Source organism: Schistocerca cancellata, chromosome 1 (assembly GCF_023864275.1).
Source record: "Schistocerca cancellata isolate TAMUIC-IGC-003103 chromosome 1, iqSchCanc2.1, whole genome shotgun sequence".
NCBI classification, from domain to species: Eukaryota; Metazoa; Arthropoda; class Insecta; order Orthoptera; family Acrididae; genus Schistocerca; species Schistocerca cancellata.
The window spans coordinates 765246064-765271266 of NC_064626.1; positions in this window are offsets into that span (position 1 = coordinate 765246064).

Consider the following 25203-nt stretch of genomic DNA (forward strand, 5'->3'; position numbering starts at 1 on the left):
GGTGTGCGGGACCGTAGCCCAGCTTCATGGAGGCGGTTGCGAATGGTCCTCGCCGATACCCCAGGAGCAACAGTGTCCCTAACTTGCTGGGAAGTGGCGGTGCGGTCCCCTACGGCACTGCGTAGGATCCTACGGTCTTGGCGTGCATCCGTGCGTCGCTGCGGTCCGGTCCCAGGTTGACGGGCACGTGCACCTTCCGCCGTCCACTGGCGACAACATCGATGTACTGTGGAGACCTCACGCCCCACGTGTTGAGCAATTCGGCGGTACGTCCACCCGGCCTCCCGCATGCCCACTATACGCCCTCGCTCAAAGTCCGTCAACTGCACATACGGTTCACGTCCACGCTGTCGCGGCATGCTACCAGTGTTAAAGACTGCGATGGAGCTCCGTATGCCACGGTAAACTGGCTGACACTGACGGCGGCGGTGCACAAATGCTGCGCAGCTAGCGCCATTCGACGGCCAACACCGCGGTTCCTGGTGTGTCCGCTGTGCCGTGCGTGTGATCATTGCTTGTACAGCCCTCTCGCAGTGTCCGGAGCAAGTATGGTGGGTCTGACACACCGGTGTCAATGTGTTCTTTTTTCCATTTCCAGGAGTGTATAATCTATCTGAAACCTGTCAGTATCTCCAGGCTTCTTCCATGTATACAGCCTCCTTTCATGATTCTTGAACCAAGTGTTAGCTATGATTAAGTTATGCTCTGTGCAAAATTCTAGAAGGCGGCTTCCTCTTTCATTCCTTCTCCCCAATCCATATTCACCTACTATGTTTCCTTCTCTCCCTTTTCCTACTGACGAATTCCAGTCACCCATGACTATTAAATTTTCGTCTCCCTTCACTACCTGAATAATTTCTTTTATCTCGTCATACATTTCATCTATTTCTTCATCATCTGCAGAGCTAGTTGGCATATAAACTTGTACTACTGTAGTAGGCATGGGCTTTGTGTCTATCTTGGCCACAATAATGCGTTCACTATGCTGTTTGTAGTAGCTAACCCGCACTCCTATTTTTTTATTCATTATTAAACCTACTCCTGCATTACCCCTATTTGATTTTGTATTTATAACCCTGTAATCACCTGACCAAAAGTCTTGTTCCTCCTGCCACCGAACTTCACTAATTCCCACTATATCTAACTTTAACCTATCCATCTCCCTTTTTAAATTTTCTAACCTATCTGCCCGATTAAGTGATCTGACATTCCACGCTCCGATCCGTAGAACGCTAGTTTTCTTTCTCCTGATAACGACCTCCTCTTGAGTAGTCCCTGCCCGGAGATCCGAATGGGGGACTATTTTACCTCCGGAATATTTTACCCAAGAGGACGCCATCATCATTTAATCATACAGTATAGCTGCATGTCCTCGGGAAAAATTACGGCTGTAGTTTCCCCTTGCTTTCAGCCGTTCGCAGTACCAGCACAGCAAGGCCGTTTTGGTTAATGTTACAAGGCCAGATCAGTCAATCATCCAGACTGTTGCCCCTGCAACTACTGAAAAGGCTGCTGCCCCTCATCAGGAACCACATATTTGTCTGGCCTCTCAACAGATACCCCTCCGTTGTGGTTGCACCTACGGTACGGCCATCTGTATCGCTGAGGCACGCAAGCCTCCCCACCAACGGCAAGGTCCATGGTTCACGGAACTAGTTGCTCTGGACACATCGGCAAGTTCGCGTGATCATCATGCAAACTAATAGGGTATATTTCTGCCTCCACCACAAACCCTACACCAGAATCAGCTACCATACCCTCCATGATTTTTCCACCTAATGCATTGTATTCTTCTTTGGACACCCATCGAAACCCACCAGTGCTGCATGACATACCCATATAAGTTATTTATGTCCAGGTACATTATGTAACTCGAATCAAGGGATGTGTTGAACCTGTCACCCATCCATTTGCCTTTGCATGCCTATGGGCACATTGGCAAAGTCCCCTACGGATCCCTCACTCAAAGAGAAGAAGCATGTCAACATCGGTCAATAATTCAATGCTGCACTTCATTTCCTTTTGCCATTGCATCCCAAGACAACCCAGGTGCTGTGTAATAGAAGGTAGGATCCAGAGAATATGTGGCCATGCAGAGACTCCAGAATTTCTCGGAAATGTCTGAAAGGAAGCTCACATCTGTGTCCATGTAAAGCCGTGCGTACTCTCATAAAGTTGAAACACTGAATTCCTGCCAGACATTCACGGCATGCTCATACTCTGCATCTGCTATGGCATCGCCTATAAGGTTGATGGAGAATACACGTATGTCGGGTAGCCTGGTTTCGTTCAGTTTCGCCATACTATCGACATACTCATATGGGAAAACCCCCTTCCTAGTCAAAAGTCGAAATTTTTCCTCAAGTGACATGCATGTCCCCCCGAGGTAGATTTTCAACGGGTTTCTGGAGTGGCGACTACATAAATAGTAGCACATCAAGGAAGTGGAGCGTAATTCTTCGCATCATTCGTTTGGAGAATGAAATGTATTTCTCAACACTCTCAGGTAGGACACTGACCTGATTGTTCTCCAAGCCGAAATCAGCTAAGTGCTCAACTAGAAACTGTGCATCATGCCCTCTTAAACTAAGAAAGAAAACAGGTATGTGTCTTGGTAGCTGATACTTCAAATTGAATGCATTGTGAGCTGCACCACGGAACTTCCCCATAAGATGACAGTGGTCCCTACAAGGAGTTTCCACTTTTCTGTCAAATGGCAGCCCACAAATATGACAATCAACCACATTATTATACAAATCTTCATTCTCCTACGATTTGGTCGCTGTGAAGGTTATCACCCTCCTGTGAAAATTTTTCGAGCTCAGTGAGCAGCCAAACTGCATGATTATCCCCGACATAAGATTCCTAGCATTTAAGACTGGAATCATATGACGATACAATTTGGTACACTACCGCGTATGGTACGTGTTTTATTGCAAAGGTTGTACGTGAGGCTGTAGGGTCACCTTCACAGGAGTGAGGAGGCATTCAATGTCGGTGTACACTACAAACGGGCATTGCTCCTGGTGGTGAGCATTATTGAGCTTTATGAATTTGTTTCCCTCAGTAGGCATAATAAAACGTACTGGGCCCTTGGCATCAAGTGCGCCACTAATGACTTGTCTGAGGACAAATAATTCAGCACCTTAAGCAAATACGTTTTACACAACAGTCTGTTGATAGTTGGGAGGTAATTACCACCTTCAGAGAAAAGCAGCATGTTTACATGCAGCTCATGCTCACCGGAAAATTTTGAGAAATGGAGGGGGCCGATAACAGTATGCTTGTCTTGCTCATCTGACTTGCTTTTCTTCTTCAGCTCGGAAACATGTACCGATATGCCGGTATTCTGCACCTCAAATTTAGATATGTCCTGGATCTTGACAGCGAACTCTATACCATGAAAGTTATAACACGAATGAATATTATCACCTACATGCTATGTACTGGGACACTCAGGATGATCCCTACGATCGTAATTCCTTTCGCAAGCCAGGACTGATCACACAAAACAAGCCTGATCCTTTCTATTTTCTACATTAATGCATGCCTTCTTGTTAGCTATATCTTTAGGGAGCTTGATATAGCTTGACCGTCCATTCACGGGATCATAGACATGTGTATGGATGTCCAGGTGTAGTATTCAGCTGAGTACTTTACCTGACTCTCTGACTTCCATCTTAGGAAACTGACTCAATATATCACTCAAGGTGGATTTACGAAACCACGCGGCGATTGACATTCTCTGCATATCACGCCATTTTCATCCAAAGATAATGAACAGTTGTCTCTTCAGCACCAGACTCAAACTCAACTTTGGGGGGGGGGGGAGGGGGGTGCGACAATTCGATGCAAAGGACTGCACTGCGTTTACTGGCGGGATACCGGGGATCATTGAATACCATGACGAGCTCCGTTCCCTCTGAAAAACAGTAGGGTTGCAGTACCCTCCTGCCGGGTTCTCAATCCTTGTGAACGAGGTTCACTCCTCAAAAGCATCTGCAGTCACCGAGTATTCTAACTGCAGTATGGTATCATTGACCTGATGTCCTTCACTAAAAGGATGCGAGAGAGAACTGCCACTAACCACATCTGTATTAGTATTAATAATATTTTGAGTCCACCCTGTTGATGATGTTGGGGTGGGGGGGGGGGAGTTGGTATGCAGTGAGGCACACATAGCTTACGCTTAAGTCAATTCTGACAAGGCTTATACGATGATGATGATGACAGAGGAGGATGTTGCGGTCTTACTGGGTCAGAGCAAAGGGAACAGCCAGGCTGCGGCGATTGCTCCCAATGCTGTTGTAGACCCAACCCGGTAACTTGAGGGGTGGTGGTTCATTTCTCGGCCCATGGACAACAGAGCGGCGGTGCTGGGGCGCGCCAGCTTCCTGCGCAGTGAGTAGCACTTTATAGGCGATATGTGCCTTACCGGGCGCCACTTTTGTGAGGAAGACGGTTTAGCTGCCACCGGTATGCGTGCCACACTGTGTTGAGGTTGCTGACGCGCGATCGCTGTAGAAGAAGAGATAAAATAAATAATAGTTTAGTACATTGTTTACTGCTGGTGGTGCTGTGAAAGAAAGAATTCTGACGATCACATAGTTATACGCAGAGTGAGTAACTACCTTTTTCACTCTGACTGGGCGACTCCACCGCACCCTTAAAAAAGTTAGCATCACCATCTAATAGGACCAGATCAGAGCGTCTTTGCTTGCCCTCGTCAGAATCTGGGAATTCATCTGTCTCGCCTACAACAACAAGAAACAAGATATATAAACCAATTTGTTACAGAAAATGAAAACTTCCTATACTAGTACCACTACTACTAGAGGCACGTACAAACGTAATCTTTCTTAAACTTACAAGTATGCTGCTTGGGCATCTCATTATTTGCTGGAGGCTGATCCTACATCTGCTGAACAACCTCCGGCTGCCTGTCCAACAAATCTAACTCCTCTAGAGCTGTTTCTGTAACAGAACGAGACATAATTTTATTTATTTTGAATATCGAGTTACACAGAAAGATCACTCATAGATTTAGCGCGTGATGTTGGTTATCCACAGCTGGGGGCTGTTCCATGTAGCGTTGCTGCTGCTGTAGTAGTTAGTTGTTTTCCACCACCTGTGCCTCCAGCTCACAATTTGCATTTACCTCAAGTTAGAGGAACAAAAAAAAAGTATGAGATCAGAAAATTTTGAATTGCTACTATACAATGACAATTATACTCAACAGACAATTCTGGCTGTGAACCGAACACAGGAGGCTGGACTTCAAGAGTCGGTCGCAGTCTAGCCGCCTCCTGTCTCTCCTCTGCTCTATTTTCGTTAACAGGTACTCTTAAGGACAGTAATTTCCATTCAGTCAAGCTGAGACGTCACGAAAGCTACAACAAAAGCGACAGTTAACTATTTCTGTGACACTTTACCAATTCAGAGATGGCTCTGATAAGTAAAGGACGGGCTGTCCCATTCGGATCGTGAAGGAGAAAGCAGTCGATGTTATTCTGGAACAGATTTCTATAGCACGACCTGTAATGTCAGTATCCACAGGTAGAGAGGTTTAGTACCAGCAACGGAAAACATGGGCGCACGGTCCAGAGGGTGACTTGGCTCTCATTTGCATAGACATGTGACATCAGTATAACACTCGAAGAATGCTAACTGTAGACAAGACTTTCATCTGTTTGCTGTAGGTGGCAGTGGCGTGACACTGATGGCTCGCACTCTGGTGTTGACTTGTTTCCCACAGTGGCTCATAGTGGCATCAACCCGTGCGCGCCTAGGAACTGCTTGTGGTTGACGATAGCTTGAAAGCATTTTTTTATATTCTATAAGTGTTTGTGCACTGCATTATTTTCAATTGCTTAAGCATTGTGTGCATGTTTGCATAGTGTTACACTTGCATTATTTCAGTGATGTAGTTTGCACTTCTGTACACTGTGTACTGCATTATTTCGCTAATTTACGAGTTGTTTGTATGTCTGTAACTCAGTGTACTGCATTATTTACGAGTAGTTTGCAGGTCTGTAGACTATTTGTTGTGACCCCAAGCATGTCAGGGTGAGTGTTTTGAATCAGTGTAATAAATATTCTATAACAAAATAAATAAAGTACACTCCTTCATCTCTCCAACAGCCCACAACAGGCTGTCCTTTTCCCACCATTTTCCCCCTCCAGCCATTCATCTTGGATTATGTCATGCGAGGGACAACAGCACACTCTGGTGGCAGTATTGTGTACTAGGTCAGTTGGACTCCAGACCTCATGGTGAACACACTGGATGGAGCTACTGCCTGAAACTGTTTAAAGATTGCCTGAAAAATAAAGACTTATGGCCATTCTGTCCAGCACAGTTTGAGTCCTTTTCCCACAAATTCTTAGGAAGAGGTGGCGCTCAGATGACTTAGGTTAGTGGAGTTAGCCCAAGTGGCCTATTTTCCCGCTATTTTCTTAGGTGGAGGCAGCTGTGGTGTGTTATATTGTCCTGCTGGAATTTGAACTTCCTACCTTTTTCTGGGGGAGGGGAGGGGGTTAGGTTAGTGGAGGTAGCCCAATTGACCTATCTTTCTCCCAAAATTTGAACTTCCTGTGATGACATTATTGTGATATTGCCATATCTATTTCTATCATATTGGATCCCCATCTTGAATATATTTGGCAACAATGGAGTGTTTGGCAGAACATAGTTTGTTCTACTACTCGCAGAGCGTCGTCTGCCTTTGTAACAGCGATTTTCTCAACCATCTGTGGTGCAACCAGTTGTCGGCCTCTTTCCAGAGCGATACCCATTTCTCCAGTTGCTTCGAACTTGTTTATCATGCTCCGCACATCAGGTGGAGAAAGAGGACCCTTAGGTAATCCTTTCAGCTGGCTATTTTCTCGAAGTGCAGCTGCAGTATTAGTGTTGTTTTGATAACAGAGGTTCACCAATAATGGCCTGATCTTTTTGTCCATGCTCATGTTGACACCTCAACAAGTACACTTCGACTGGTCACGTGTGTATGAATCATGATGATTTATCACGGCACATGGTGGCCATAGCTGGAATTGGACGGTGGTGTTGTGGTGCATAGAAATAATGCAACCCATACTCTGGACATTAATGCTACCAAGTTTGGTACTCGTATGGTAATTATTATCCACGTTATAGCGTGTTAAATAGGGAACGTTTAATTACAACCATGTGATACTAGATTATATGGTGAAAATTAATGGTCCTATACCGCTCTCCTGGGGCTCACCCGAATTTATTTGTGCGACTGAAGACTTCTATCCATTCAAAACGACATGCTGTGTTATGTTTGCTGGAAAATTTTCAATTAGACCACTAAGCTGGTCTGACATTCCATACCCTCACATTTTGTTTGTTAAGCGGAAGTCAAGGAACACGACATCCACCTCAGCACGATATTTACTACCTTCTTGATTTCGTGGACGAGCAGAGCGAGTCGGGTTTCCCACGATCGTTGTTTTCGGACCTCATTGGTTCTTATAGAGGGGATTTTCGGTTTCCAGAAATGTCACATTATGGTATTATAGAAAAAGTTCCAAAACTCTACAGCAGACGGACATCATGTAGGTCTATAGTTTTGTGCTGCTGATCGACGACCGTTCTCGGAAACCGGAATTACCTATGTTTTTTCCAGTCATTAGGAATGTGTCGCTCCTCAAGAGACCTATAGTGCAGTGCTGTGTGTATATTTTCATTTCAATATGTATTCAAAGATAGATGAAGCTAAGAAATCAAACTAAATGTAATTTTTAACCTACCATCTGAGACCATGTGCCACTTACACCAAAACCCGAAGATCGTATCAAACGTCCTGCACACTGCGCGTGGGCTCCTGTTATGGTGGCGTGATCAAGTTCAAATTCACATCAGCTGTGAGGGAAACATTAGACGTGACGGTCCTATATGCGTTTGCTAATTATTGCTAACAGCGTTTTGAGAGAGGATCGATGAAAAACGTTTGAAGAAACTGCGTATGAGTCTAGACTGCCTGTCACTTCAGTTTACAGAATCATAGTTGGAAAGTTAAGACGAGAAAAGTTGCTGCCAAATAGGTTCCTCAGTGAAGGGAGATCGCAAAAGAGTTGCAGGAAAATTACTTCAGCGTTATCTAACAGAAGGAGAGCAGTTTCTGTAAAGGAATGCTGCACCTGATGAAGCCTGGCTATCATACTTTGAGACAGAATTGATGTCTCAGTCGTCATAATGGAAAAGTTCCGACTCCTGACGCTCGAAAAAATACCACCGCCAACAGTCAAAGGTGAAACTGATGATGATCTTTGCGTATGACGTGAATAAAGTCATAGCTAAAAACAGAATACCCCAGGAGACGTCTGAACGGGCGCGTACTACAAGCTGTTTCTGCAAAATGTTTTGCGGCGGAGATCTGACATGCTTGCAGCTAGTGTCTTCATTGTGCATGATAATGCAAGACTGCACATTGCCCTAACATTGAGATAAAAGATCGACAAATATGGATTGGAAATACTTGCCCATCCACAGTTCTGGCATGAGCCAATCAAACTTTGATTTGTTTCCCACTCTTGGGAAAAAATCCGTGGAAAACCTTTTGATGCAACTGATGAAGCTTCTACTGACGTGACCCGAGTAATGACACAGCTCAACATCGAAGGTGATACATCCGGAGGTCGGAAGTTGCCAAAACTAGGAAGCTGTCATAAGCAAGAATGGAGATTATATTGAAAACCTGTAAAGGTATCTTGTAAAAAAAAATTATTATCTTCAGTTCTATCTTACAGAGTGCAGAACTTTTGAAATGGCCCTCGTACATAACAATATCCCTAACAAACTCCGAAATTTTGCGGACTTCGGATCCACCCTGCAGAAGGAAGCCAAACAATCATATAATAAATACCATTGCCGCATATATCTGCAATGTTTTCAGCTGTTAACACCTAACCATATTCCACTCCTTTTAAGTGTTTCGTGAAAATGTTGCATTTCGTTAACGGTCAGTATGAAAAGACACTCAGAGCCACAGGAGATAAAGCGCCTACTGTGAGATGAAACAGGCGTAGATAAGCAGTGCTGGTCGGCGAAACTGCGGATGAGCAGCTGCCACAGCGGTAGGTGCCGGCGGTGTCCACGCAGACGGCAAATGGGAGAAGAGCAGGGGGCGCAGGCCGCGCCGTTTCCGGCGGTCGTTACGGCTCCAGGCCGGCGCGCTGCGCTCAGGTGCAGCCAGGCCGTGAGCCGCGGGCGGCCTAATCCCAGGCGCTACATCTGGCTGATCCGGTAGCTGATGCCCGCGGGCCATAAAGCGCGTGTTATCGGCGCGCGCAGGCGCGGCAGCGGCAGCAGGCACTGGCGGATATCGCCAGATAGGCCGCCCACCTGCCGCCTAATGCCCTCGCCTGCTCACACGTGGACGCAGCCCAGCCAAGCCGAGCCCAGCACAGGCACATTACCCGGCATCCGCCTTTATGCACTCTCGTATGTTGCAGCCTACTCGAAACTTGCCTCTTTGAACCGAGAGCAGGAACACGTTCTTTGGTTGTTCAAAATAAATAAACAACGCAATAACTTCAGAAACTACGACGATTAAAATACACCATATCATTCGCCAATCTTTTGGCTATAAATTTTATATTTCAACTTAATCTCTTTTCGATTCGAAGGCCTCACCGCAAGAGTCGCAAACGGGTTCAAGTGAGTGCAAGTCAGTAGCAATGTCCAACCTTGCAATATATCTTTCAGTAGCTAACCTGATCACGCCTTTCTCGGGTAAAACAACAGAGAATGTCACAGCGTTCATTAACGATGTGTTGGCAACAGCTACAATGAGCAATTGGTCGGACGTAACTACGTTACGTATGGCAAATTTGCGACTTGCAGGGGAAGCCAAGACGTTCGTGATGTACCATGAGACGTTTAGTAAGGCGAGCACGTTTGAAGAATTGGCAGATGGGTTACGAAAAAGATATCGTAAGCAGAATAGTGCAAGATTTTTTAGAGAGAAGTTAGCTAATTTGACACAGAAGGTCAATGAGACAGTGGAGTCTTTTTCAGGTAGGATACGGAAAATTAATTCGCGGACCTATGAATTATCGGGTAATCCTGATGCGGATCGTGTGTTACTACGAGAGGCAGAAAACAGAGCCCTCGATGTATTCCTCAGGGGAATTCCTGCAGAATTTTATCGTAGGGTTAGGATGGAGAATCCTGGGGATTTAGCTGCAGCACTGCGTATTGCAACGCATCTGCAGGAGATAGACATTGCAACAAGGGTTCGCAATGATAAACGCATCTTTGCGTCGGAGTGGAATTGTTATCGTTGTGGGAGGAAAGGTCACATGAAGGCTCAATGCAGACAGCCGCAGTGCTATGCTTGTAAACGCTACGATCACAAGGCGAATGGGTGTCGTAGTAAGCAGAATGGTAACGGGAATAAACAGGAAAAAGCGTTAAACGGGAACGGGAGTGTTTCGTCCGTCGAAAGACATTCCCGGTAAGCAGAAGTACGGTGAAAACTAGTACAGAGACGGATTGTTGCTTGATGGGTGTTGTAAGGAATAACAGATGTAAGTTTTTGATTGATACAGGGGCACTTGTATCTGTTGCTAGTCTAGACCTCGTAGGTAGGAGAAGACTAGGTACTCCAAGGTATAAATTACGTGGAGTAGGGAATAATGAGTTGCAATCATTGGGTATAGTACAGCTCGTTTTTGAAATTGGAACTGTAGAGTTCGGAGAGCAAATGGAAGTGTTGCCAACTGTGGGACAAGGGTATTCTGTGATTCTCGGAGTGGACTTCTTCGATAGACACCATGCCAAAATTAATCTTTCACAGCGTACAGTTGAACTTAGTGGAAACTTGTTTTCAATGGGTACAACAGCTGTAAATATTTCTACGTCGCGAGGTGCATCCGTTGCTAAGATGTCACCAATTGAACCGCGTACAAGGGCATTAAAGATGATTACACATGTCAAGAGTTTGCGACTCTTGCTGGCAGGCCTTTATGCCTGCAAGGTACCACTCTACTGGTCGACGCCGGAGCCAAAGTCTTGCGGCGTCACTTACCTCCCCATCACCCACATACTGCTTGCTATGAAATGTACCCTTCATTGGGCCGAACAATGGAAGTCAGAAACTGCGAGATCTGGGTTGTAGGGTCGTTGAGAGAAAACAGTCTCATGAAGCTTTTTGAGTTACTCTCGAATGTGCAGACTTGTGTGAGGCGTTGCTTTGTCGTAGAGAAGGAGAAGTTCGTTTGCGTTTTTGTGGCGACGAACACACTGAAGTCGCTTCTTCAGTTTTCTGAGGGTACCACAATACACTTCGCCGGCCGGATTGGCCGAGCGGTTCTAGGCGCTTCAGTCTGGAACCGCGCGACCGCTACGGCCGCAGGTTCGAAGCCTGCCTCAGGCATGGATGTGTGTGATATCCTTAGGTTAGTTAGGATTAAGTAGTTCTAAGTTTATAGGGGACTGATGACCTCCACTGTTAAGTCCCATAGTGGTCAGAGCCATTTGAACCATTTGAACGATACACTTCAGAGTTGCGCCATGAGTAAGGACACCAAACTGAATAACCCCTTCAGCGTCCCAGGAGACGCTGCCATCATGACCTTACTGGCTGAGGGAGCGGCTTTGAAGTTTTTCTTCGGAGGAGAGGTGATGTGGTGCCACTCCAAAGATTTCCGTTTTGTTTCCGGTTCGAAGTAATGAAGACACGTTTCATCGCCTTTCACGGTGCTCCATAAAAAAAATTATCACGAATAGCCTTGTAACGTGCGAGCAGTTCCGCACAGATGGTCCTCGTTGCTCTTTATGGACTGCCACTTGGCGGCGACGAATCCAGTGGGCACACACCTTTGAGTACCGCAACTGTTGGACTATTGTGTCAGCACTACCAACAGAGATGCCTAATTTTGCAGCGATGTGTTTGACTGTGATCCGTCGGTTTCCTCGAATGAGAGTGTTTGCACGTTCCAACATTGCAGGAATGGGACAGGTTTGCCTAATCTTGCTATGATGATGATACGTATCTCATCCAACGGCTCACCTAGCTTTTGTTCATTCCTAGTCTCCATAGACATTCTGCAAGCACTTATGGGTACATACGATGCTCTCGTTTTCCGCCAAAAGGTACTCTACAAAGGAGACTGGTTTCAAAGCAGTGGTGTAAATCATCCTAGAATACAGGCGAAGATCGTGGAACCCAAACGACATAGTACTGACAGGAGGTGTCAAAGTAGACCTGTATAATGAAAATCAATACGAATTGACAGAGATTTGGTTGACTCATGGAAGAGAGTAACGTATATGCTGAAAAATATGAGGTGATAGATGCTTTAAGATCTACATCTACATCATAACCCGCAAGCCACCTAATGGTGTCAGGCGGAGGGTACTTTTCACACCACTATCTGATCCCTCCAACCCTGTTCCACTCGCGAACAATGCGTTGGAAGAATGATTGTCGGTAAGTATCTGTATTGGCTCTAATTTCTCGAATTTTCTCCTCGTGGTCAATACGCGAGATGTATGTGGTGGAAGTAATATGTTGTTCGACTCCTCCTGAAAAATGCTGTCATGAAATTTCAATAGTAAGCCTCTTCGTGATGCACAAAGTCTCTCTTGTAACGTCTACCATTGGAGTTTGTTTAGCATCTCTGTAACGCTCACTCATCAGCTGAACAATACTCAAGAATCGGGCGAACAAGCGCCTTATAAGCCACTTCTTTCGTGGATGAGTTACATTTCCTTGAGATTCTTCCGAAGACTCTGTGCCTGGTGTCTGTTTTTCCCACTATGTGTGTTATGGTCATTCCACTTAAGTTCGCTCTGGATAGTTACGCCAGATATTTCACGACGGACGCTGTCTTCAGCTCTTTGCCAACAATAGTGTAGCTGTACAGAATTGGATTTCTTTTCCTATGTATGCGCAATGTTACATTTATTTACGTTCAGGGTGAACTGCCAGAGTCTGCACTATTCATAAATTCTCTGCAGGTCGTTCTGGAAGTTCTTACTACCTTCTGGCGTTGCTACTTTGGTGTAGACAACTGCATCATCTTGCGACGCTTTCTACTAGATCACTTATATATATTGTAAACAGCAACGGTCCTATCACACTTCCCTGTGGCTCTCCGGATATTAAGTTTATATCTGTCGATTTAGTTCCGTTAAGAGTGACGTGTTGAGTTCTATTTGCAAGAAAGTTTTGAATCCAATCGCAGGTCTGCTCCGATACTCAGGAAGCTCGTACTTTTTTCATTAAACGACAACGCGCGACGGTGTCAAATGCCCTACTGAAATCAAGGAACACAGCATCAGCCTGAGCGCCGTTGTCCACTGCGCTGTAGATCTCATAGAAGAACAGAGCGATCTGAGTTTCGTAGGATCACTGTTTGCGGAATCCATGTTGATTTTTGTAGAGGAGATGTTCATTTTCCAAAAACATCATATTTCTTGAGCATAAAATATGTTCCATAATTCTACAACAGGTTGACGTCAACGATATAGGTCTATTATTGTGTGGATCTCTCTTACGGCCTTTCTTAAAAACAGGAATGACCTGCCCTTTTTTCCAGTCGTTAGGTACCTTTCGTTGCTCAAGCGATCTACAATAAATTACTACTAGAAGGGGAGCAAGTTCTTTCGCTTAATCTTTATAGAATCTGATGGGTATCTCATCTGGTCCTGAAGCCTTTCCACTACTAAGCGATTGTAGCTATTTTACAATTCCGCGATCGGTTTTCTCAATGTCGTACGACGATTAAAAGGAGGAATAGTGTTACGATCTTCAGCGGTGAAACAACTCCTGAAGACCGAACTCAGTATTTCGTTTCCGTTTCGGTGCCGGTGTGGTCGCTGAGAGAATGAATAGATGATTATGACTCACTTATTGATTTTACACACGACCAGTATCTCTTAGTGTTTTTACTCAGGTCGGTTGACAATGTCCTACTTTCAGAATCACTGAACGCTTCTCTCATTGCTCTCCTTAGGTTCATTTTCACTTCGTTCAGCTTTTGTTTGTCAGCTAGGTTTGTACTTCTGTTGAATCTGAGATGGAGTGCGCTTTGTTTACGTTCCGCTTTTCTATCACGGCTATTAAACCATGGTGGATCTTTCCTATCCCTTAAAACATACTTGTCTAGAGCATATTGAACGATGCCTTTGAATTTTTTCCATTTGTTCTCCACATCTTCTTCCTCATTACCGAATATTTAATGCTGACTGCTGAGATATTTTGACATTTTTAACGTGTCACCCTTGCGAGCAAATATATCTTCCTACTTTTCTTAACATTCATTGTAGGACCCATCGTCATAGATGCTGTCACAGCCTTATGATCACTGGTACCTTCAAAAAAATGATTCAAATGGCTCTGAGCACTATGGGACTTAACATCTGAGGTCATCAGTCCACTAGAACTTAGAACTACTTAAACCTAACTAACCTAAGGACATCACACACATCCATGCCCGAGGCAGGATTCGAACCTGCGACCGTAGCAGTCTCGCGGTTCCGGACTGAAGCGCCTAGAACCACACGGACACCACGGCCGGCACTGGTACCTTCCTCTGAGTTAACTGAATCGATAAGTTCAGGTCTGTTTGTTGCCAGGAGTTCTGAGACGTTACCCTCACGAGTTGGTTCTCTACCTGCCTAAGGTAATTTTCGGAAAGACATTCAGAACAATGCCACACGATACCCTGTCTCTGTCACCAGTTTTGATGGAATAACACTCTCAATCTGTACTTGGCAAGTTGAAGTTTCCCCCTATTATCAGGAAAATTACTAATGATATTCTGCAAGTTCTGTCTGAAGCGCTCAAACTACATATCCTGATCCAGGTGGTCTATAAAAGCATCCGATCACCATTTTTGACCGTTCTTGGATACTCAATTTCACCCAGATTAATTCACACTCGGAACCCGTGATAACATCGCTAGATTTTATCAAATTTTTTACTGCAATAAACGCGCCGCCATCATTGGCAACTAACCTATCCTTACGATAAACGTTCCAGTCTGAACTTAGGATTTCGTTGTCATTGACGTCTGGTTTCAACCAGCTTTCATTTCTCAGTACTATCTGTACTTATAATGTTTAGTAAGCGATACTAATTCTGTATGCCGTCCTCAGACATTATATGCACTTCTAAAAAATGATCGATATTGGCATGCTGGGGCCAACTGTTTGTGGGTGTCGTGAATCCTCGTGGCCCCAGTATGTTAATATCTATAATTTTTGAGAAGTGCATATAGGGCCTGAAGATGGCATAGCGAATTGCCGGAACTGGTAGCGAAAATAGAATAAAGTAACTTCTCAGTTGCACGGCTGTTTAGTGAATTGCCGAAACTGGTATCAAAAATAAAATAAAATAACTTCTCAATTTGCACGATTGTTTGGTGAATTTATTTGTTAAATATTTGGCCAGACGCTGTCCCAAGGCCACAGAGGATCAACAAAGACACTCGCAGAGTGGTTGACAGCAGATTTAGACGCTACGATTTGACGAATGTTCACCACGAATTGTCCACTTAGACAAGTAAGTCGCTCAGATAAAGAAGGCTTTATTTAGATTTCCGAGCTACGAAAGATATATTCATCAACATAGGTGCTCTTTAAACCACTGTGAGGCAGATGACAGAAGGTGCTTCCCACGGTACCAAACATTAGTTTCTTCGGTCTGCATTCGCTCTGGATGAATTATTGTTTAAATGCCTCTATAATTAAACTAACCTAGCTTTCGCGGTGCCTGCGAGAGCGATCCATAGAAGACTGTAGTACATTCCCAGATTCCTCGATAACGCTGCTCTAAACAAAAACAAGAAAACTTTTGGAGGTAGTTGGCATCTATTGTGTGAGCGCATACAAGGAGAGTTGGCTGTTTTACGTAAACAGCTGGAAGCTGCATTGGCTAACGTCGACAAGTGACACTGCGAGTGAGTAGTTGAAGTCATTGATGAGCTGAGTGCACTGAATGTAGAATTTTAAAATGCCGGATATGTTGAGTACGGCGCATGCTCATTTTCAGAAGCAAAGAACGGTGTCGCCGCCTCTTAACATTGTGAGTTAATCAATTCTCGCCTCGAGTACTCATGTTACAGTACTCCATTTTGTGCTTTAGTATCATCTTAAACTTCATTTTAATGTTTGATTTCCTTTAGTGACACATTGTGAAGGTTTCATGAGGAACTGATATTTTCCTACGCACATTCGCCTAAAGAGAAACCAAACATCTGGAAGCAAAAGTTTTATTGGTTTTACAATACCTGGACAAAAACAAAGCTTGCTCGGTACGTCAATAAGACAATAAAAAGATGAAAATCGTTTTTTTAATAAAAATTGCTTCAACAGTGAAAATTTCAGTTGCAATGGAGGAGAAAAATGATTGTGGAAGTTATTTGGCATTTATAAAGGAAACAAGGCACAATGGATAGAGTAAAAAGGTGCGATATATTACCTTTTAAATATTGGTTCCTGCGTTCGATTCCATATATTTTCTGTAGCCAACACCTGTTGAATGAGTTAATTCCTCTCCACAGAAAGCGGAGAAGTATGAAATAAAATTCTGTTAATAGGCATCGGCAAACGACTAATGACAGTTCCTCTCATTTGTTACTGCTTCTAAAACTGGTTGATTTTGTTAGCGCTAATGAATTTAGTTTTCCGAAGGATGTAGGCTCTAAGGCTCTGTTTTTGTAACGGAGTGTTTGCAAGGTGGTGGGGGGGGGGGAGGGGCATGGGGGGAGCGATAATGCGTGAAGCTGGAATGAGTGACTGAATATGAGAGTGCGTCAACCAGCGATGAAACTATAAGGGGCAGTCAAATGAAAACGAAAGAGATGGAACAAAAAGTAAGTAACCTATGTATTATTTCAAAACATTGCCATGACTGTGTCGACAACGCTGCATAAGTTTCACTGCGACTTACATATTTTTGGATCCCTGAAGAAAGATCTTCGTTGCTGTCCTTTTTGTTCCGGACAAATAGGTGCACACCTGAACACAGTCATGGTTCCGTAGGAAATTGCAAACATTTTTCCATGAAGGCACTGACTATTGACCGTTTTGTGTCACAGTGGGATAAGTGTATTAACAGTTATGGTGATTATTTTTAAAATAATAAACAGTTTGCTTACGTTTTTTCCCTGTGCCTCGTTTTCATTTTACTGCACCTTATGAATGATGAAGAATAAATCATTGATGAAGTTGAGAAGCAATGACATCTTTAAAGTTTGTGTCAAACTGGATATGTGAATGGGGAAGTACTCAGTCGATGCAAAGCCGAAGAACCCTTCATCCATAACCTTTTTAAGAAACGGGCTGACAGCTTCAAGTACTTAGTGAGTAATTATACGAGGGGCGTTCTATAAGCAATGCAACACAAGATTTTCTAAAGGAAGGTTGGCTTCACTCAGAGTTCAATACACCATATGACTCCCCACTCTTTTAGCTACAGAACGCTGTCTTTCAATACTATCTCCGTTCAATGGGACGGCCTCACGCCATCTTACTTGGAGACCCTGTGTATCCGCATGGTACCACTCTAATGGTCGACGTTAGAGCCAACGTCTTGCTGCAGTAATGGCCTCCCTATCACCCACTTACTGCCCCTTACAAAGCACATCCTCCATTGGACCAAACTTATGGAAGTCGTAAGGTGCAAGATCCGGACTGTAGAGTGGAAGAAGAAGAACAGCCCTATGAAGTTTTGTACGCTGCTTTCAGATGCGCAGAAGACTTTGTATTGTCATGAAACAGGAGAAGATCGTTTGCATTTTTGTGGTGACGTATGAGTGTGTGCGCAAGTTTTAACACTGCAGAAGTCACATCTGTGTGCGAATGGCTGGCAAGCGGGACATCGGTCAGGTTTGCGCGACCTCGTTGCGATGATGATAGATAGACGCCTCGCGCAACGGCTCAGCGTGCTTTTATCCACTGCCAGGTCTCCGTAGACATTATGCAACGCGGATGAATATCTGAAATGCTCTGGTTTTCCGCCAAAAGAAATTTAGTGTCAGCTCTCTGCTTGGGACACGCCTCCGTTACAGACACCATTCTCAAGGCTACGCATAGCGCCGCCACATATCCGAACTTCATGAAAGTATACGGGCTGAAGCAGGAATATTCCTCGATGTCTCACAGCAAATTCCCTATTTTTTTCAACCGATATCGGCGCAAAAAATGTGTTGCAGTACTTAGTGAACGCCCCTCGTTACAAAAGCTCGGCCAGTGTGGCCACGCGGTTCTAGGCGCTTCAGTCTGGAACCGCGCGACCGCTACGGTCGCAGGTTTGAATCCTGCCTTGGGCATGGATGTCTGTGATGTCCTTAGGTTGGTTAGGTTTAAGTAGTTCTAAATCCTAGGGGACTGATGACCTCAAATGAGAAGTCTCATAGTGCTCAGAGCCATTTGAACCATTTTTCGTTACAAATGAAAGAATACAGTCATAGAGACTTGCGAAACAACGGCTAGCAAAACATTTTTCAGTTTCATCAAAATTCTAAAGAAAATATCACTTAGTACGAACTTAAAAACCCGTTTTACTAATACCGTTATACCTGTAAAAGTGTACAGATGTGAAGCATTAAGATTTGGAAAGAAAGATGAAGAAAAACAGCTTATTTTCGAAAGTAAAATAGCAAGGCAAGTTTTTGCCTTGTACATGACGAAAATAACGTGGAATGGAGATTAAGAAAAAAATGGAGAATTAAGACAGTTGTCCGTATACCGAAACACCGAAGAAGTGCAAAAGAAGATAATGGCGAACTGAGCAGGCCACAGTATGGCATGAATGACGGAATACATACTACCTACAGTAGCATTCTGCTGAACAATAGAAAGAACGAGAGTAAGAGGGAAACCCAGAATTAAGTGGCGAGATAACAACCGGGAGGACACAGCTAGGATGAACGTCAACACCAATTGGACAAAGCGGCGCACTCGACAAAAGGAAATGGAAGAGGCTCTTAGAGCAGGCGTTTGGTCGATAAGACCCAAGCTACTCGTAAAATAAAAGTAAGCTGGAACTGCCGTTTTCGTAAGTGCAAATGACATTTCAGCGACGCTATCTTCGACGAGGCGGCTACTCAGATACGGGAAGAGGCATGCTCTAGACTTCTCCAACTGTCGCCGACAAGTCCCTTAGCTTACAGGATTTATCCCAGCAGCTGGGGAGCAGCGCTGCAGGAAGCTTGTTGGTAAGGCCAATTATTATTCATAAAGCGGCTACGGCGAGGACTTGGAGTGAATGCGGTGAGCAGCAGCGGCCAGCAGGAAACTGGAAACTGCCCTGCAGATCTGTCCGTGAGTGTGCCGTCTGGCACTCCAGCACTGCATCACGGCCCTGTGTCTGCACTGCCTACTCAAGCAACGGCGAAAAATATTGTCGCGTTTACAATCCAGTCGAATAAAGTACTGTGTGTAGACAGAACTGAACGTTGTTAGAAACACAGCATTAATAACGATTACAATCCAGAGATCATAAAAAATTGTTACGTAAGAATAATAATAAATGCAAGAAGGAACGAACTGAAAGAAAATTGGAGGTGGTTACTATGCCATATTACGGGACAGTCTCACAAAACACAGCGAATATTTGTATGCCTCACTGCGACAAAGCAACGTTTCAGACAAATAATTTGTAACAGAAAGAAGAACTTTTTCGGCCAGATACCGAGAACATGAAGACGCTTTTAGGCCGAGAACGTAAGTCTAAATGTCATTTCAGCGACGCTATCTTCGAAGAGACGGTAGCTCAGGTACGGGAAGAGGACGTAACAACAAGTCAGCAGAAGGCAACTTTGCGTATGAAGACACCTTCCCTTAAAAGGTATAGAAGACGACTTGGAAGTTTTGTACGCGGGAAAAAAACTGGCTTGCTAGAAGAATTAGAAATAGCCATTGACGATAATAAATTCCACAATGTTTTTAATGGGCTAATGACTGAAAACAGAACGACATTTTCTGGATTTATTTTATGGAGATGAGTAGTTACAAGTATTTAGTATTACCTGGAAGTAATGGATAGAGGCTGGCCAAATAACATCTTTCAAAATGCAAACACAAGCAATCTGTGACTGCACTGTGGTACATCGGGAATAGCATCTCACAAATACTTCCGAACACCGAGGAGCGTCGAGTGGAAGGAAGGAAGGAAGGAAGATTAGGGAGTAAATTAACGTCCCGTCGACATCGAGGTCATCAGAGGCGGAGCACAAGGTCAAAAATGGTTCAAATGACTCTAAGCACTATGGGACTTAACACCTGACGCCATTAGTCCCCTAGACTTAGAACTACGTAAACCCAACTAACCTAAGGATATCACACACATCCATCCCCGAGGCAGGATTCGAACATGCGACCGTAGCAGCCACGTGGTACCGGACTGAAGCACCTAGAACCGCTCGGCCACCGCGGCCGGTTCAGCACAAGATCAGATGTTTTTCAAGGGAAGAGAAGGAAATTGGGTGTGCTCTTTCAAAAGAACCATCCTTGTATTTGTCTGTAGCGATTTAGGAAGATCACTGAAAATCTACGTTACTATGAACGGACGCGCATCTCAACCACCTGTAACGCCGGAAATGCATAGCCTCCTATTTCCATCTATTGTGCTATTATTTTCTTTCCTTGCTTTGTTACCTCAAGATATGACATTTCTGTCTCTTTGTATATTGTAATTGTTTTACTATTTGTATATTTATGCATTTATGTCGATGTATAATTGGTTTGTTTCGTAAATATTATTTGTATTTTACGCTGGGTCTTGCCTAGGGAAAACTGCTATCGGACGATTACGTCGATAGGTCGTGTGAAGAATCAAAGTGTGTAGGATCTTTGGTAGTGTTAACTGTGCCGCGGAGAGCGCGGACTGAGCAGAAGGAGTCTGGCGGGAGTAGCGAGTGGAGCAGGTGTGTTGTGTGAAGCTCCCGCGAGTTGCCGCGCTTTCGGGGTTTGGCAGCATGTAATTGCGCTCGACTTGCGATGATAGTTTCTGACATGGTGTCGCGGACGGGAAACATTAACTAGCGCACATCAAGAGCCCGTTTCGTCTGGTGACCGTGTCGAGAAGAAGGCGCGCCAACATCCAGCTTCTGCAACAGCGACGGCCGACAATGAGTGACTGTCGCCACCTCCTCGACCGACGGCTTCAAACCTTCAATCAACCGACAAGGAAGACTGGACGCACGTAAAGTTTTAGAACTGTATGGCAGACCTCAGCTTTTCAAACTGTTCCATTTTCGTCACTATAATTACAGCAACTTAGCATGAACGTTTGTTGCTCATTGTCCCAATTGAATTACCAAGCAGAGTCCCTTCCTTTTCCGAAATGAACCCGAGTGTCGTTGAAATTCAAACGCCAGCATTAAAGTAATATAGCTAACTCGTTTTCACTGCTTTAATTTCAAAATTAGGTTAAAGTATTTATAGCTGGCTACACTATTTAGATTACACAAGCACAAATTAAGAGTGCGAGTTTTGTTACCATATTTTAGCTTAACTGTGACTGCAGCTCAGCTTGGTACGTACTAAATTTTACTACTGTTAATTGTTCGGAATCATTTAATTCAAGTTCAAAGTTAAATCTCTTATTTCTAAATTGCGTAGATTCAAGTAGTTTTTGAAATGATTGTTGAGGTAGTCCAAGACTAACCGTATTTTACTGAATTTCGATGTGCTTCAGAAAGAAAGCTCAGTATTAACTTCAGTCACTAAATTAACTTTCGATTTTCCGGTTTTATTAATTCTTTTGCTAAATTAAGTCAGGGTGTAGCGAAATTTATTACTTCTGACAAACTTTCAGTTTTCACACTACACGTGTCAACCTTCAGTTGCCACGCTTCTAGTGCTAATTATATGTGTAATAACCTTTCTTTTTCAGTTACTATAGTAATTGTCCTTAGGACTGGCGACCGTGATTTCCCCCAAATCTCAAATACCTAATTACCGCTAGTTAATTGTTAACGTAACGGCTGCACATTTACTTTCTTTATTAACTTTACCCCTTTTCAAAATTAATTTCCACCAGTTTCATTAGCACATTTCCTTTCATTTAGATGTAACCCTTTCCTCCCTCTTTACCGACAGGTTAACTTCGGTGACGATTGCTTTTCCAAAACTCCCATTAGGTACACGCGGTTTCATTTTTCACTGTCATTAAGGTCGGTAAGTGAGGGGGAGGTTACACACCATCCTCCCGAATGCAAGTTCAGTATGCCAACCAGGGTGCCACCTCGCTCGGTGCATCAAGAGGACACCATTGGTACACACAACAGAAGAAGAAACTACCAGCTACTCGGTTGCGGTCGCCGGCCGAAGTGGCCGTGCGGTTAAAGGCGCTGCAGTCCGATGTCTAAATTTAGCGGTCGAGCACTATTCTTAATTACTGCAGGGGATATTCTCCTCAAAACAGTTCATATATCCCTTGAACTAGCACAGGGTGCAATGACACCAGCGTCACATGGAAATTAATCGAATCTAAAGTGCTTACGGTGAGAAGTGGGCGTGAGAGATACATAGGAGAAAGACAGCACGAGTTCAGTGTTAGCAGGGAAATGGCATATTTTGTTATACCCAGGCACTGTGAGCTACGTATAGCGCCATGGACTGTCGCCTATAGTGAACGTGTGGGTAGCAGAAAAAAACAAGGACATGTATCGTCGCAGGCAGGTATAGTTAACGGTAGCGTCTACCTTACCTATAGAAGGTGGCAGGGAAGGCCCACTGGCAGGCAGGCGTAATCAAGGGCTAAGAGCTGAAGAGAGATGCTCAAAAGGGGCTGTACGAACTTCCCCCCGATCACTTGATTGGTATTGAGAGGGTGTCTAGGGCACGACGAGGACAATAATACGTACAAACAGGAACATGCAACTCTCAACCGTTTTTCAGAAAATTGAGTTTGAAAATTATAGGTGTACTTATGGTGTATGCTTTGTAGGGCCGCTAGCGTTTATCGAGTCAGGAGGGAAGCGAGTAAGCGCTTACTTTTATAAGCACGCGCTCTCTAGATCGAATGTCACTGGTATTATTTCTTTTTGTGAGTTACCTGCACCAAAATTTGGTGCCATGCTTCGACACTGAGCGATGACCGAGAACCATTTATGATTATATGGAGAGTTTGTTTTACAACAAGCATAATGAAAAAAATCAATGGACATCCAAATATTCGGCGTTCATGCATCTGCTGTATGTCGCGGTAACTATTGTTTTCCATGTTTCTACGATCAGTCTCATCTTTACACGTGCAGTGCTGCACAGGTTACACATAATACTTGTCACAGATACAGGTACAACATTATACATAAAATGACTACATTGATATAACCGAAAGTTTTCGAATATCAATTCTTCGTTTCTAATCTCTTAAAAAAAATCTCGTTCTCCTTTTCCATGTTACAGATTAGGAAAATAGTACAGAAATTATTAAATATTGATTCATTATACGATCATAATAAATCTGTTTTTGGGCTGGAATTACACGGAAATAAAATCAAATAATAGCGAGATTCTATCCAGAGCTCTCCCGCTCATCGGTGTACGCGTTTACTGGCTCGGCTGCTGACTCACTGAACAGCAACAGCCCTACAAAGCATACAGCATCATCACGAATACAATTTTCAAACTCGATTTTCTCAGAGACGCTTGAGAGTTGCAATTTCCTCTTTAGACATGTTGAAGTCCTAGTCAGGTGCTACACACACTGTCAATATGAATCAAATCGTTTAACTTCATTTCATAAGGTACCCTTGTCGGCTATAAAGTAAGAGGATAAGGTTGCATTTGATGTTATTAGTATCCATATGTAGGTTCTTTACTGATGTATCCTTTCGGTTTGCATCGTCGCACAGATGAACTGGAATTATTAAGAGCGAGGGAAATACAAGTACATTTTCATCTGTTCTCCAGGCAATAAGTAAGCCATCTTAGATTTCATGAGGTCAGTTTCGAGTTTTGAGGTTGCACTACGCACGTCGCTAATGTAGGCCTTATCACTGACGGACAGGTCAGTTAAGGAGAAGCAAGTTTTTTAACAAACTTCAGTTCAGCATAGGGAAATAACATGTAAGTGCTTTACCAACTTTTTTCTGTTCCTTCATTAATTCATTCTAGCAACAATAACTGATGTTTAAAACTAAACTCAACTAATTCCGAACAGGTTTTGCAAGACCCAATGGTACTGACCGACCGCCGTGTCATCCTCAGACAATACACGTCACTGGATGCCGATGTTTAGAGGCGTGAGGTCAGCAGTTCTCGTCGTTCTGGAAGGCACAATGGATCAATACAGGTATGCATCTATCTTTGGGGACCATGTCCACCCGTACGTGCAGTTTGCTTCTCCTCGGCTCGATGGCACCTACCAGCAGGACAATTCGAAAGTCACACAGTCCGCACCGTACAAGCGTGGTTCGAAGAGCACAAGGATGAGTTTACCGTACTCCTCTGGTCACCAGACTCCCAGGATTTAGACCCAGTCGAGAAGCTGTGGAGCCATCTCGATAGGGCTGTTCTCCCCAATTACCCTCAACCGAGAAACTTAGCGCATTTGGCCACAACACTGGAGTCGGCATGGCACCACACCCCTGTCGGTACCTCACTGACTTTCTTCCAGCACGTCTTGCAGCGATCCGCACTACAAAAGTTGGATTTCAGGAATTTGACAGCAGGTCACATTAATGTGAGTGGACAGTGTAAGATTACAACTACATGGGATACAGTGAAACAATGCACAAGATACTGTCATAATTAAAGTGAGTGCTGAGTAAATAACTCAGACAATGTAGTTGTTGTTCTGTTGGTAATCTGGCTCCTTGTTTCTTCTTTGTCCACGCTGTGTACAAAGTGTGGAATATATGCTGTTCGTGTGAGTACCATGTAACACGTTCTCTGTGGATACAAGTATTATGAACAAGTATTATGAACAGTGTAACCGTTATTTATCTTTACCTCCACAAAAGTCTCTCTGCCAACACGTTATGGGCCCAGAACGCCAAAGATGTTCAGTGAACTACGTATATTATGCGGGTACGAAGAAATATAACAGGACAATCAGTTACGATTCTGTGGTCCTGTTGTGAGTGGTGTGTGTGTGTGTGTGTATGTGTGTGTGTGTGTGTGTGTGTGTGTGTGTGTGTATTGAACCGGGGACTTAGAAACGACAGAGAGGATACGTCCCGCCGTAGCCGTCAGTGGTTCACAACCTCACA